Source organism: Podarcis gaigeae (assembly GCF_964106915.1).
Source record: "Podarcis gaigeae genome assembly, chromosome: 3".
NCBI lineage: Eukaryota > Metazoa > Chordata > Lepidosauria > Squamata > Lacertidae > Podarcis > Podarcis gaigeae.
The window spans coordinates 25,578,624-25,591,709 of NC_139680.1; the positions used below are offsets into that span (position 1 = coordinate 25,578,624).

The following is a 13,086-nucleotide window of genomic DNA, read 5'->3' on the forward strand; positions in this document are numbered from 1 at the left end:
CAAAAGTTAAAGGGGGAACAGGCAGGGAGACTCAAGGTCCTGTGAGTTCTTGCTAAATAAAAATAATTACAGTTACCTGTTTGAAAATAAGTGTGTGGAATGTAATCAAGGCACCTTGCTTATCTTGCTTAATGCTATAGACAGTGCATAGGATGTTAATTTTGCTCTGAGGTCACTTACCTTGACATTCTCTGATCTGCCGACCCTTCTGCTTCTAACCCAACTGGTGTGTATGTCAGGGTGGGGTGGGGGCTTTGTTAAAACTCCCAGGTCACCTTCTCATGGTCCCTTTGCAGTGTTGACATGGGAATGAACTGTGTTTCAGTAGTTCTGACATTGCAAGGGCTTTGCAAGCTGTCTCCCCACTATGCCGTTTTCCCCAATCCCTCTTTCCCATTGTATCGCTCCAGCACACATCTCAAGCCTTCTTTGAGGACCTTTCCTAAAAAACAACACTTGAAACAAATGCTTTCTGCAATTGGTTTATATTTTAAACATACATCAAAAGTGACAAGCAGCCACATTTCAAGGAAATGGAATTTAAACCGGCAGAAGTTATTCAGATGCATTTTTTAAAAACCCTCAGCTTTTTGATGTCTTATGTTGAAGTTTGTCTAATTTTCTCCCATTATGTTTTCCAGTGATGTGTCAACAAAGTGGCACGAAATAAGCTTTCTGTTCTATTTTATGTATGTTTCCAGCAGATGGATTTTATGTCAATCTGCTATACAGTAATTTAATGCTTACAGTCAGATGCAGTTGTGTCAAACAGCTCCGGTTTTGCTCATGTAGCAATTCATTTTATGTTCCATCCGAACAAAGAGGTCAAATCTATGGACTCCAAACCAATAACATCACAAATAGCTTAATGACTCCTGGTGCCATATTTTTTCCTTAGTTTTTATATGCTTCCCTTGTTTTTAGCTCTACAAATAAATTGAAAAAGAAACTTACCAGCAACTCAACATATTTAAATATTGTAACATTTGATACTGCTGAGGGTAACTTTCATGAATGCCACTTTCTTGAATTTTATAAGGAATGGGCAGAAGTTACCGTATTTTTTGCTCTATAAGACGCACCAGACCACAAGATGCACCTAGTTTTTGGAGGAGGAAAGCAAGAAAAAAAGTATTCTGAATCTCAGAAGCCAGAACAGCAAGAGGGATCGCTGCGCAGTGAAAGCAGCAATCCCTCTTGCTGTTCTGGCTTCTGTGATAGCTGCGCAGCCTGCATTCGCTCCATAAGATGCACACACATTTCCCCTTACTTTTTAGAAGGGAAAAAGTGAATCTTATAGAGCAAAAAATACGGTACTTCTGTGTAGAGTGAACAGAGGAGGAACCATGTCTGTTGGCTCCGCCACTGCATGTTTTCAGTTTAATATCTGCATAAAGCATGGCCTCAGTTGCATGTACAGTGTTTATTACAGGTCAAATTCCATGTTAATTGTTTGCCTACTGAAAATGCATGGTAAGGTGTGTGGGAGAGTGTCTGTTCCTTCCAATAAGCAGAACTGGATGAGTCAGCCTTTGGTTTTAACAAAAAAAATTCCTTCCAGTAGCACCTTAAAGACCAACTAAGTTAGTTCTTGGTATGAGCTTTCGTGTGCATGCACACTTCTTCAGATACTGGAAGGAATTTTTTTTGTTTTGACTATGGCAGACCAACACAGCTACCTATCTGTAACTGGACCTTTGGTTTTAGACAGTGTTCCGAGTGCTCAATTATTTGTAAGCAGTGTCTTGTAATCTGTGTAATACAATATTCTGGGGTGTTCTGGGGTTTCCAAATGTCACCACCAGGACTAGCATTTCTGTGGAACTGAAATTCTAAGTTTAGAAATGCAGCTCAAGTAATTCCCACCCCCATGCTCAGAATTTCATGTGTTTCTTTCTGATAGGTCAAACAATGCAAAAAGATTTCTATTGTTGTGAGATCTTGAATGAAGCAAAGCTAACTGAACAGAAATATTTTGTAGAGCCAGTGTGGTGTAGTGGTTAAGAGTGGTAGTCTCGTAATCTGGGGAACCGGGTTCACATCTCCGCTCCTCCACATGCAGCTGCTGGGTGACCTTGGGCCAGTCACACTTCTGTGAAGTCTCTCAGCCCCACTCACCTCACAGAGTGTTTGTTGTGGGGGAGGAAGGGAAAGGAGAATGTGAGCCACTTTGAGTGAAAGGCGGGATATCAAATCCAAACTCTTCTTCTTCTTCTTCTAGTCTGAACGTTCATAGAATCATAGAGTTGGAAGGGACCTCGAGGGTCATCTAGTCCAACCCCCTGCAGTGCAGGGATTTTTTGCCCAACATGTGGCTCAAACCCACAAACATGAGATTAAGAGTCTCATGCTCTACCATGCCTGTTTCTCTCTCCCTTGTATGATTGTAACATACTGAAAAATTTCGGAAAATTCTATACTTTGACATTCAGTATAAAGTTTAAAAACTTTAATCCCTTGGCACTTAGTAGGACAGATCAGATATTCTCTGTGCTCCCCTTGTAAAGCAGTAGTTATGTTTCAGTGAGCAAAATAAATTAGGTGTTGACCTTGAATTTACTGTGATGCTTCTTTTTTTTAAAGAAGGAAAAAAGTCCGGACCATTTTATAAATGTTTTTGTAATGGAGGTTATTATAGAGGCAAATGCAAGTACTTAATCAGATAATTAAATCAGTTGCGCTAACAGAACCCTCCACTAAGATCTCACTCACATCATACATTTAAAGTAGTATTGTATATCATAGTAACAGTCATGGAGAATACTGGAAACTGTAGTTTGTTAAGTGGCATGACCTTACAGAGCTACAATTCCCAGCACCCATAACAAACTACAGTTCCCGGGGGGGGGGGTCTCCATGACTGTGAAAGTGTTGTAATAGTGTTTTAAATGTATGGTGTGGATGTGACCGGAGTAAAACTGGAACAGATACTAGATATCTGAGTAGGCACAAGGAGTTAATTTGATATTCAAGGTGTGATATGCATGAAGCTCTTATTATAAGAACTGTTGCCACATGCCATTAAAAAGACTGAATGGGGTACTGGAACACAGTGTTTTTCTTTGCTGGAAAATGACCCTTTAAGTAGGTCCTGATCTATACCATCAGGCAACAGCCAAGCAATGGTTCCTCTGGACACCACCTGGAGGTTCTACCTGTGAGAGATGAAGGATCTCAGCTGCAATGCCTCAGGCAGAATGAATGATGGGGGAGATGTTGTTGTTGTTGTTGTTTAGTCGTTTAGTCTTGTCCGACTCTTCGTGACCCATGGACCAGAGCACACCAGGCACTCCTGTCTTCCACTGCCTCCTGCAGTTTGGTCAAACTCATGCTGCTAGCTTTGAGAACACTGTCCAACCATCTCGTCCTCTATCGTCCCCTTCTCCTTGTGCCCTCCATCTTTCCCAGCATCAGGGTCTTTTCCAGGGAGTCTTCTCTTCTCATGAGGTGGCCAAAGTACTGGAGCCTCAGCTTCAGGATCTGTCCTTCCAGTGAGCACTCAGGGCTGATTTCCTTCAGAATGGAGAGGTTTGATCTTCTTGCAGTCCATGGGACTCTCAAGAGTCTCCTCCAGCACCCTAATTCAAAAGCATCAATTCTTCAGCGATCAGCCTTCTTTATGGTCCAGCTCTCACTTCCATACATGGGGAAAATGGGGAAGATAGGGAAGGTATAAAAGCCTCAGAGAGAGGGAAGGGGAGGGACAAGTCCAGTGAGCAAGGCTGAAGAAGCCAGGCCCTAAGCAAGGCCTTTTTTTGAGAGAGACTCATCTGCCGCAGGCCATATGCAAGTTATCTCCCTAAGCCCCATAGGGTAGGGCCAGAGAGGGTATTCCAGCAGGTCTACCCCAGCCCCCTTCATCCACTGGGGGGCATAGGCGTTCCAGAATTAAGCCTGACAGGCCAGTGACATCGAAGCAGGGCATCCTTATTCTCTTCAGTGGAAGCTTCCCCAAAACACTCTGTGAGTCCCTGACTTTCCCTGTGGTATATGGGATTTACTCCTGATGAGACTGGACTGGAAAAGGGAGAATTAGAAGCTCTGGAGAACAAATTGTGGCAAGACAGCTGTCCCATGAGACGACTACTGCTGAAAGACTTTACTTAACAGGGAAAGCAATCTGGGACACCTGGGGAGTTCATACCAGAAATAAAGCTTTATTTGTAGCAGAAATGAGTTGGTGCCTTCTTTAACTTAACCCCTTAATCTGATATGGCCATTGGATGATATGGAGTTGGCTTCTTTTGACATGCCTTCTTTCCCTGAGGTACAGCACGATTCCATATTGGTACAATGATTTTAAAAAGTAGTAAGACATGAGTTTGTGTGTCTGTGTAATTTAATTAGTGTTTGGCACAGTGGGAAATCATCTGGTGTTTGAGAAAGGCCTGGAAAGGCTTAATTTTAGCAAATAAAAATAATCAGTTTGGCTCTGGAGGAAGAAAAGGTCATTGAGAAGCTGCGTTAGGATTCAGGTGTGGTGTGCAGTGTGCTTCTGCTTTCTGTGGCATTGTCCTCTTGGCCCAGCAAGTTACCGTATTTTTCGCTCTATAACACGCACCCGACCATAACACGCACGTAGTTTTTAGAGGAGGAAAATCCGTAGGCATGCCACCCGTAGGCATTCCCTCCATAACACGCACAGACATTTCCCCTTACTTTCTAGGAGGAAAAAAGTGAGTGCTATGGTGCAAAAAATACGGTAATATGACCTTTCTGAAGTCACTTAGACCTTATGTTGGCATTACCATATGCCTAGAGTTTGATACAGATAGGAATTCTGTTATATTATATGCCAAGGACTGTAACTTTAGAAGATTGATGGGGAAACCCTATCAGCTCTTTTCCTGAAGTCTTTCCCTACAAGCTTAGTCGGCCACTTTTGCGGAGACAATTTGAAAACAGTTTTCTTGTGCAGATTTTACTCCAAGATGACCCCTCTCTGCCTTAACTTAAATAGTTAAGCCTTAAAATATACAGAGAATGCATTTTATGTGCAAAAAATCATAGAGACTATTTGCAACATTAGAGGTGAATGAAGAGCAGAGTGCAGTCTACCCAACCCCTCAACTGAACCAGCAATTAACAGCACCATCTTTCCAACACTTCCTACACCCCTGCCCCCAGACCTGCTTCCTGAAGCAGCTTCCTCACTCTGCCTAATGTCACTGACTGACAGGGTGTGTGAAATAGCTATCATTATTAGCAATCAGCAGCTCTGCTGGGTATAACCTACTTTCACGGCCCTAGGCAGCAACCCCACTCCAAGGGCCACTCTACTCTTATGAGCGCTCTTCTATCCACCAGATGAACCAACCATACCAGTGTCACTTTCCACATCTAAACAGGTCCTTCTTCCACAAGAAGGGTCCAACTCAGCTTGGTTCCCTTCCTTCCCTATAAGTCTGGATGCTCACTTCCATGTTCCTAGAACAAATATGGTGACACCTTTCTGGGTAGATCTGCAACCCTTCTGAGCAAATAGGTCTTCCAAGGAACTGCCCCATGTAGTTGCTAGCCAGCTCACATCTAGACTGACAAAGTAGCTGCACCATAAGTGGTCCTACTGCCTTTCATGGTGACTGATCAAATAATTCTGGCTGATACCAAGTGAGCATTACTCCTCTATAACAAACATTCCCTGGACCTGAAAAACTAGGGTCTTGGGGAAAATAATTTACCATAGGTTTATACTGGACATGCTAGGTTTCTTTATAAGTTGATGAGTGACGACTTGGTGCTTTGCACATGCAGTCATAGAATTGTAGAATTGGAAGAGACCATAAGGGTCTTCTAGTCCAGCCCCCTGCAATGCAATAATCTTTCACCCAACGTGAGGATCAAACCCATGACCATGAGATTAAGAGTCACATGCTCTGCCAACTGAACTACAACTCCCATCATCCCTGGTCATCGGCCATGCTTTCTGGTGCTCATGGGATTTGGAGTTCAGCAACATCTGGAGGGTCAGATGTTTTCCCACACACTTGCTGTAAAAAGACCTCAAAGGCTGACCTGGAAAGAAAGCTTGAAGCAAGCTTATTAGCAATATTACAGTGGCACACCATGCTAATAATCTATTAAAGGGAGTCAAATATAAAATAACAGATTCTGAACAAAATGGTATGGCTATTTCTGTTCTTGTCACACCTAGCAAACACTATGGTTTTCTGGCAATCAGTTTTCACCTGTGTTCTTTGTCTAAATCTTTTTCTTTTTTAAAAGTTTTAAACTGGAAAATTAAACATTCCATCTGCATCGCATTCACCTTCTGCATTCTCATCTGTACTGTTGGCACTTTTGACAAGTAATATACATTGTAAAAGGCTTTTTATTGAAAGCGACACTTGTCAAGCTACTCAGAATCTGATTTTTAGTAAAGTTGCCACACTATATTGAAAAAATAGTCTAAAAATGTTAACCATGGTAGGTTTAGAAATTAGTGGTTATCTTCTTCTTCCCTTGCTCTATGTTTAGGTGGCTGTATACTTTTTTTAATGAGCCCACTTGTCAACAAAATGTATATAATAATATTCTTATTCATTTTCACGGTCTCTTCAAGAATTCTAAGAGAGGCTTAAATGAATTCCACTTTACAAATAGACGGGTATGATTAAATCATGCATTAAAGGCATAATTCTGCAATCACTGTACTTATAAAATTGGGTGTAGAGTGAACAAATATAGTTGCTGATTGATTGGATACATTCTCTTTTACATAATTCCTTACTATGCACATGCAGATGTTCACTTCTCATAATTCTTGGCTTTTGTTAGCTTTCTCTTAAGCTAGAAGGTGATAAATAAATTAAGCAAAACAAACCTTTTAGTTTGGCTTTCAGTCATGACATCATAGTAGACCATTTTCCATGCAGTTCTAAAATTAGGGGAACCTTCAGTGTAATTCTGTGCAGAATTCTTAAGTCCCAGTGAGCTGCATTGCGCTTACTCTTACGAACATGGCCTGCACGGCGGTAAGCTAAATGGTCCATACGCTAAAAACACAGGAAGCCACCATATATCAACTTAGACAATGTCCGTCTAGCTTAGCATTGACTAGCAGCTGCTGTCCAGGGTCCTGAACATTAGTCTTTCTTTCCCAACCTTACCTGAAGACAGAAAGGATTGAAACCTGAAACTTTTTGCATACAAAGCATATGCTGCAATGGAATTGATGCTCCAAGGGGAAACAGCAGATCCAGGGCTTTTTTTTTTTTCCTTCAAAGGAGGAGCGACACGAAGGAAATTGCCTGACCCTCCATGCTCAGATATGATTAGGAAGGCTTAATGCCTGTTTGCGGCAGATTAGCATACAAGAAGTCAGAGAAGGAGGAAGATAATCAAGCAAAGGCTGGGTATTTCTTCCCCATTCTTTTATGACATTCTTTTGGCATCCAAAGGCTGGAGTGACATTCAGTCACCCTTCTGAGGGCCACATAGCGAGTCCATTTATGTTTGTTCGCACACCTACTTAGTTGCTTACTTGCACACACATCCCTGCCATGAAGATCTTCTACAGAGGCCCTCCTGGCTGTGCCCATGATCAGAAGGAGGATGTTTATGGTTGCAGTGCCAACTCTGTGGAAACGTCTCCCTTTTGCTATAAATATACCTGAAGGAGCGTCTCCATCCCCATCGTTCTGCCTGGACACTGAGGTCCAGTGCCAAGGACCTTCTGGTGGTTCCCTCACTGCGAGAAGTCAAGTTACAGGGAACCAGGCAGAGGGCCTTCTTGGTTGTGGCACCCGCCCTCCCACCAGATGTCAAAGAGAAAACAACTACCAGACTTTTAGAAGACACTGGAAGGCAGCCCTATTTAGGGAAGCTTTTAATGTTTAATAGGTTATTGTATTTTAGTGTTCTGTTGGAAGCTGCCCAGAGTGGCTGGGGAACCAGATGGGTGGGGTATAAATAATAAATTATTATTATTATTATTATTATTATTATTATTATTATTATTTGGACCCTGACATTGATGATGTTCTATCACTTACTAAACATGTATTTGCTTTCCAAAGCCTTTGCTGGGACTTGATACCAACTTGTTGTTACATCTCTTTTCAGTTAATTTTGGCCTTGACTTTGTGGATGCTGCAGGATCTATCATTTTAATGTGTTGTTGTTGTGAACTACCTCAAGATGGCTTATGAAGAGCAGTATAAAAATAGAGAGAGATCGAGAGATCATTCTTTCTCTCTTCCAAGGCAGAATGAGATTTCTTATAAAGTCATCCCCAACCCAGTGCTAGGGGTGGAGCCAAAGAGGACTGAAAACACTGCCATTTACTCTTCACAGCTCTTTTTGTGAGGAAGGAAATGTCCCCTACAGCTCTGAGATGGGGGGAAATGCTGCCTTTTAATTTTCATTGGGCTTAATCTCCTGAACTCAGTGCTGTGGCACTTAGAACCACAACATGAGCTTGGGAGACAAAAGAAGCCCTCTGCCTGCTCGCTCTCTAAAGAGTTTTTATTGCAGAGTGATTTCAGTGCCAAGCACCACAGCACTGAAATCAGGAGATAAAGCTCAAAGTTGGGGGCAAAGGAGCAGTTTCTTAGTTTTCCTACTTCAAGCTAGCAGTTTAAATGACAACACTTCTGTTGTGAAATTTAATTCTAAATGCAAACGAAGCTGAAACATTTAGCTCGGTGGTCTCTCTTTAACCCTTTCGTCTTCGCATGTCATATTGTATGTAGCCGCCCAGAGTGGCTGGGGAAACGCAGCCAGATGGGCAGCGTATAAATAATAAAATTCTTCTTCTTCTTCTTCTTCTTCTTCTTCTTCTTCTTCTTCTTCTTCTTCTTCTTCTTCTTCTTCCTAAACCCTTTTTCTGTTAAACTTTCCTCCAGTGTGGTGTAGTGGTTAAGAGCAGTAGACCCATAATCTGGTGAACCGGGTTCGATTCCCCGCTCCTCCACATGCAGCTGCTGGGTGACCTTGGGCTAGTCACACTTCTCTGAAGTCTCTCAGCCCCACTCACCTCACAGAGTGCGGTGCGGGTTGGAAGGGAAAGGAGGTTGGAAGGTGGGGGAGGAAGGGAAAGGAGAATGTTAGCCGCTTTGAGACTCCTTAGAGTAGTGATAAAGCACGATATCAAATCCAAACTCTTCTTCTCTTCTTCTTTTGGCTAGCTGAAGTTCTTCGCTTGTTAAAAACCCAATGTGTTTTACAAACTGAATGTGCAGTCAGAATTCAGTGGAGCTTACTCCCAGAGAAGCATGCATAATATTACAGTCATGCTGATTCTAATACATTGGGTATTATGCTATGCACTTCTGTTATTTTGGTGTGCATGATAATGTATCCATACAGCTGCCTGCAGTTTTGGACTCTCCTTTGGGGCATGGCTGTGGATGCTGTCTTGATAAGCCCCTGCACATCAACATTTACCTCTATATCACTGACTTGTGAAATGAAAGTTGATTTTTATCTGTAGGGGACATTTAAGCAACACCTACATTTTCTCTCTGCATGTTATTTATAAAAGATTTGGCAGAAGGTTTTGTCAATTCTTCCACTGTTGCCAAGAGAGCACAATTCAGGGATAAGTAAGCAACTGTGTATTATGTCATAACCCCGACAGTGTCTCAAGTACTGTACTATTTTCCCAGACGGACTGGGAATTGGCTTCCAGGTTTATTTTGCCTCAACAGTATCTCTATGACTGATTTTCTTTTTTCATTTGCTTGATATCGATTGCCCTGGTTTTCACAACCTGCTAAGCCAAGCCTAGTGAGAGTGCAAGAAAGCTTACGTACTGTGCACAGCTAAACTAGGGTTTCAAATGATACATTTCTTGTAGGAAATATTGGTTCCAAAATTTATATTTAGACAAGAGGCAACTTGGGGGGAAATAAGAAGAAGCTAATCAAAGGGGATTCTATCAGAAAATTCATAGAATCATAGAAATGCAGAGTTGTTAGGGACCACAAGGATCATCTAGTCCAACCCACTGCAATGCAGGAATCCTTTTGCAATGTGGGGCTCAAACCCACAACCCTGAGATTAAATGAGACTCTTGCTTTACCAACTGAGCTAAATTGTAATAAACTGATGCATATGGGGAAGTAAAACTGAATTAATGGGAAAGAGATTTGGGATGGGCTATGGCTCTGTGGTCTAAATCACAGAGCCTAGGGCTTGCTGATCAGAAGGTCGGCGATTTGAATCCCCGTGACGGGGTGAGCTCCCGTTGCTTGGTCCCTGCTCCTGCCAACCTAGCAGTTTGAAAGCACGTCAAGTGCAAGTAGATAAATAGGTACCACTCTGACTGGAAGGTAAACAGCATTTCCATGCACTGCTCTGGTTCACCAGAAGCGGCTTAGTCATGCTGGCCACATGACCTGGAAAAACTGTCTGCGGACAAACACTGGCTCCCTCGGCCAGTAAAGCGAGATGAGCGCCACAACTGCAGAGTCGTCTGTGACTGGACTTAACGGTCAGGGGGCCCTTTACCGTTACCTATTTCAGATCAACAGTGGGAAAATACTAGGAGCCAGGTGGAAAGGTATTCACAAAGTTTATTAATTAGGGAAGCATAAAATAAATTACTATTGAGATGGTACTTAATACCTGCAAGAATAAATGTGATTTTTTTGGTAAATTGATTTAAATGTTGGTAATGCACAGCAGGAAACGCATATTGTTGCATGTGTGGTTGGAATGACCAATTACAGCTAGTGATTAGGGGCAAAACGTACATAGGCTGATATATGAACCACATTGAGACCTTCCCCAGTGTTGATTCTGTTTAATATAATTGAGGGTAAAGTGGTTAGGAATCTGAAGCCACTATGTAGCTGCTAAGCTAGTATGGACCATGAACAAGCTCCAGAGAGTGGGAGTGGTTAATAAAATACAGTGGTACCTCGGGTTATATACACTTCAGGTTACATACACTTCAGGTTACAGACTCCACTAACCCAGAAATAGTACTTCAGGTTAAGAACTTTGCTTTAGGATGAGAACAGAATTCACGTGGCAGCAGCAGGAGGCCCCATTAGCTAAAGTGGTGCTTCAGGTTAAGAACAGTTTCAGGTTAAGAACGGACCTCCGGAACAAATTAAGTACTTAACCTGAGGTACCACTGTACATGAAATTGATGGAAAGGGGCAAGTTAACTGAATTAATTTACAAAAGAGAAGGAAGGTTATGGAATGTTGATTTTGCTGAGAGATGGAATTATTTTGTTGGACGGAGGAAATCAAGGAATGTAAATGTAAATAATAATATATTTTTTAAAAGACTAACAAGTTCACATGGCATGTTAAGCCAAACCTAGTAAGACTATACGAGATTGTGGGTTCCTGAAGAGCTGCTTTATTCCTCATTGGTTCTTTTTGCTGCCAAACTGTACTGAGCCAGCTAAACCACTGAGAGAGAAAGGAGTGTGTTTTCATTTTAAAAATAAAACAGAATTGGCGGGTAATTCTAGTTTTACATTTGTCTGTTCCTTCTTGCCTTTTACCCAGGTGGAGTGTCAACTGGGAGGCACCTGGAAAGGAGCTGAAATACCTGTCCTATGGTTGCCACATTTCCCTAAACCATGGAAGCCTAGTTTGTGTAGCATGCATATTGTTTGCTAATAATGCAAAACAAGCAAATTAATTGTTGAATTATCTGTTAGCTGCTTTGTACTTGCTCCTGGAAAGAACCTCAAAAAAAGTTGGAGAAGCCTGAGAGGAAGCATCTTTTTACCTTCCAAATTTGCTTACGGTTTCTTCTCGGACCTCAAGCTTGTTAGGGGAGCAATGCAATAATGACCACTCCCCGCTTAAAACGGGGGGCGCCCTTTGCGTGGACGCGCGCAGCCCCTAGATCTGGAGCAGCTCCAACAGCATAGGCTTGGCTTTGCCTTCCCTCAGGTGGGATACCTGGAGGTCTCCGCCTACCTCAGTCAGTTGTCCAATCCCACCTGGGGGAAGTGTTGCCAAGGAGACCAGGCCAGGTAGGGGAGGGATTACCTGCCCACACAATAGAGGGAGGATCTTACCTGGGAATCCTCACTTGGCTCCAGAGCTTCTCCCACCCTACCTACCCTCAGTTAATGTCTTATTTTGCAGGTTAACTTTTCTTCACAGGTTTTGCAGGTTAACTTTTCTTCACAGGTATGCGGGCGCTGCTACGTTAAGGTCGCTGTTAAAGGGCCGGAAAGGAATTTCCCTGCATTGGCAGGTTTCGCCTTTCCCGTAGCAAAACGTCACAACTTTGGCGGTATCAGGCCTTGAGCGGAATCCTTTTGTCCATCTTCCTCTTTGCGGCGGCGATACCAGGGTTCCCCGTTAAAGGGGTTTCTGAAGGGAGGCTTTGACCGTACGCCGAAAGGTCGTCATTGCTCTCCCCTGCGGCAGCGGCGTAACGGGGGCGGCTATCTCTGCTTGAACATATGTTTTCCAGAGCCGGCCCATCCCCCCCCCACTGGATAACCCTGATGCTCCCTAGGTCCCCAGCTGGGGACTGGGGAGGGAGAGCACCCAATGCCTGAGCCAAGGTCTACCCACATTTGAAATTTAATAAAGTTGTGGCCAATTTAATCCCATAGCACGTTGTCTTGAGTCGTTATTCCACATGACGGGGGGACCACACAGGATCTGGGGACTCCGCCTGTCCACGCAAGTTGCTTTGTCTGTTTTTTCCATCAGCACATGACTCGTCATCTTTTCATGTGCAAGCAGAATTTCCATGTTTGAAGCTAGGTCTCCTTTCTTCTTAGCATCCACCCTGAGAAGCGATCTGGAAATTTTTAACATGTGCTCACTGCTATGTAACATTTAAGTTGGTTCTAATGAAGTTTACTTTAACTTTTTTCAATTATTCCTTTTTCTAATGGGTCAACATTGCTACCTTCAGTTTTAATACCTTAGAAATATTATTTTGAGTTATAAAGATTTATATTGAACAAAAACCAGGAAAGTAAACTCCACCAATTTCCAGAGCCAGTGGTGTAGCATGGGGGGTGCAGGGGGGGCCGGCCGCACCGGGCGCAACATCTGGGGGTTAGGGGGTGCAAATCCATGGGTTAGGGGGTGCAAATTACTTGCCCTGCCCCGGGTGCTGACAACCCACGCTACGCCACTGTCCAGAGCACAG

The 13,086-nt window shown here is 43.0% G+C and overlaps 2 protein-coding genes across 5 annotated transcripts in view; both read left to right on the forward strand.

Moving 5' to 3' along the window:
- TPO (thyroid peroxidase) overlaps nucleotides 1–13,086 on the forward strand; it is a 550,495-nt gene that overhangs the window by 303,210 nt on the left and 234,199 nt on the right. The gene's annotated exons all lie outside the window — the stretch shown is intronic.
- Nucleotides 1–13,086, forward strand: part of SNTG2 (syntrophin gamma 2) — a 218,689-nt gene that overhangs the window by 67,059 nt on the left and 138,544 nt on the right. The window lies entirely within an intron of this gene.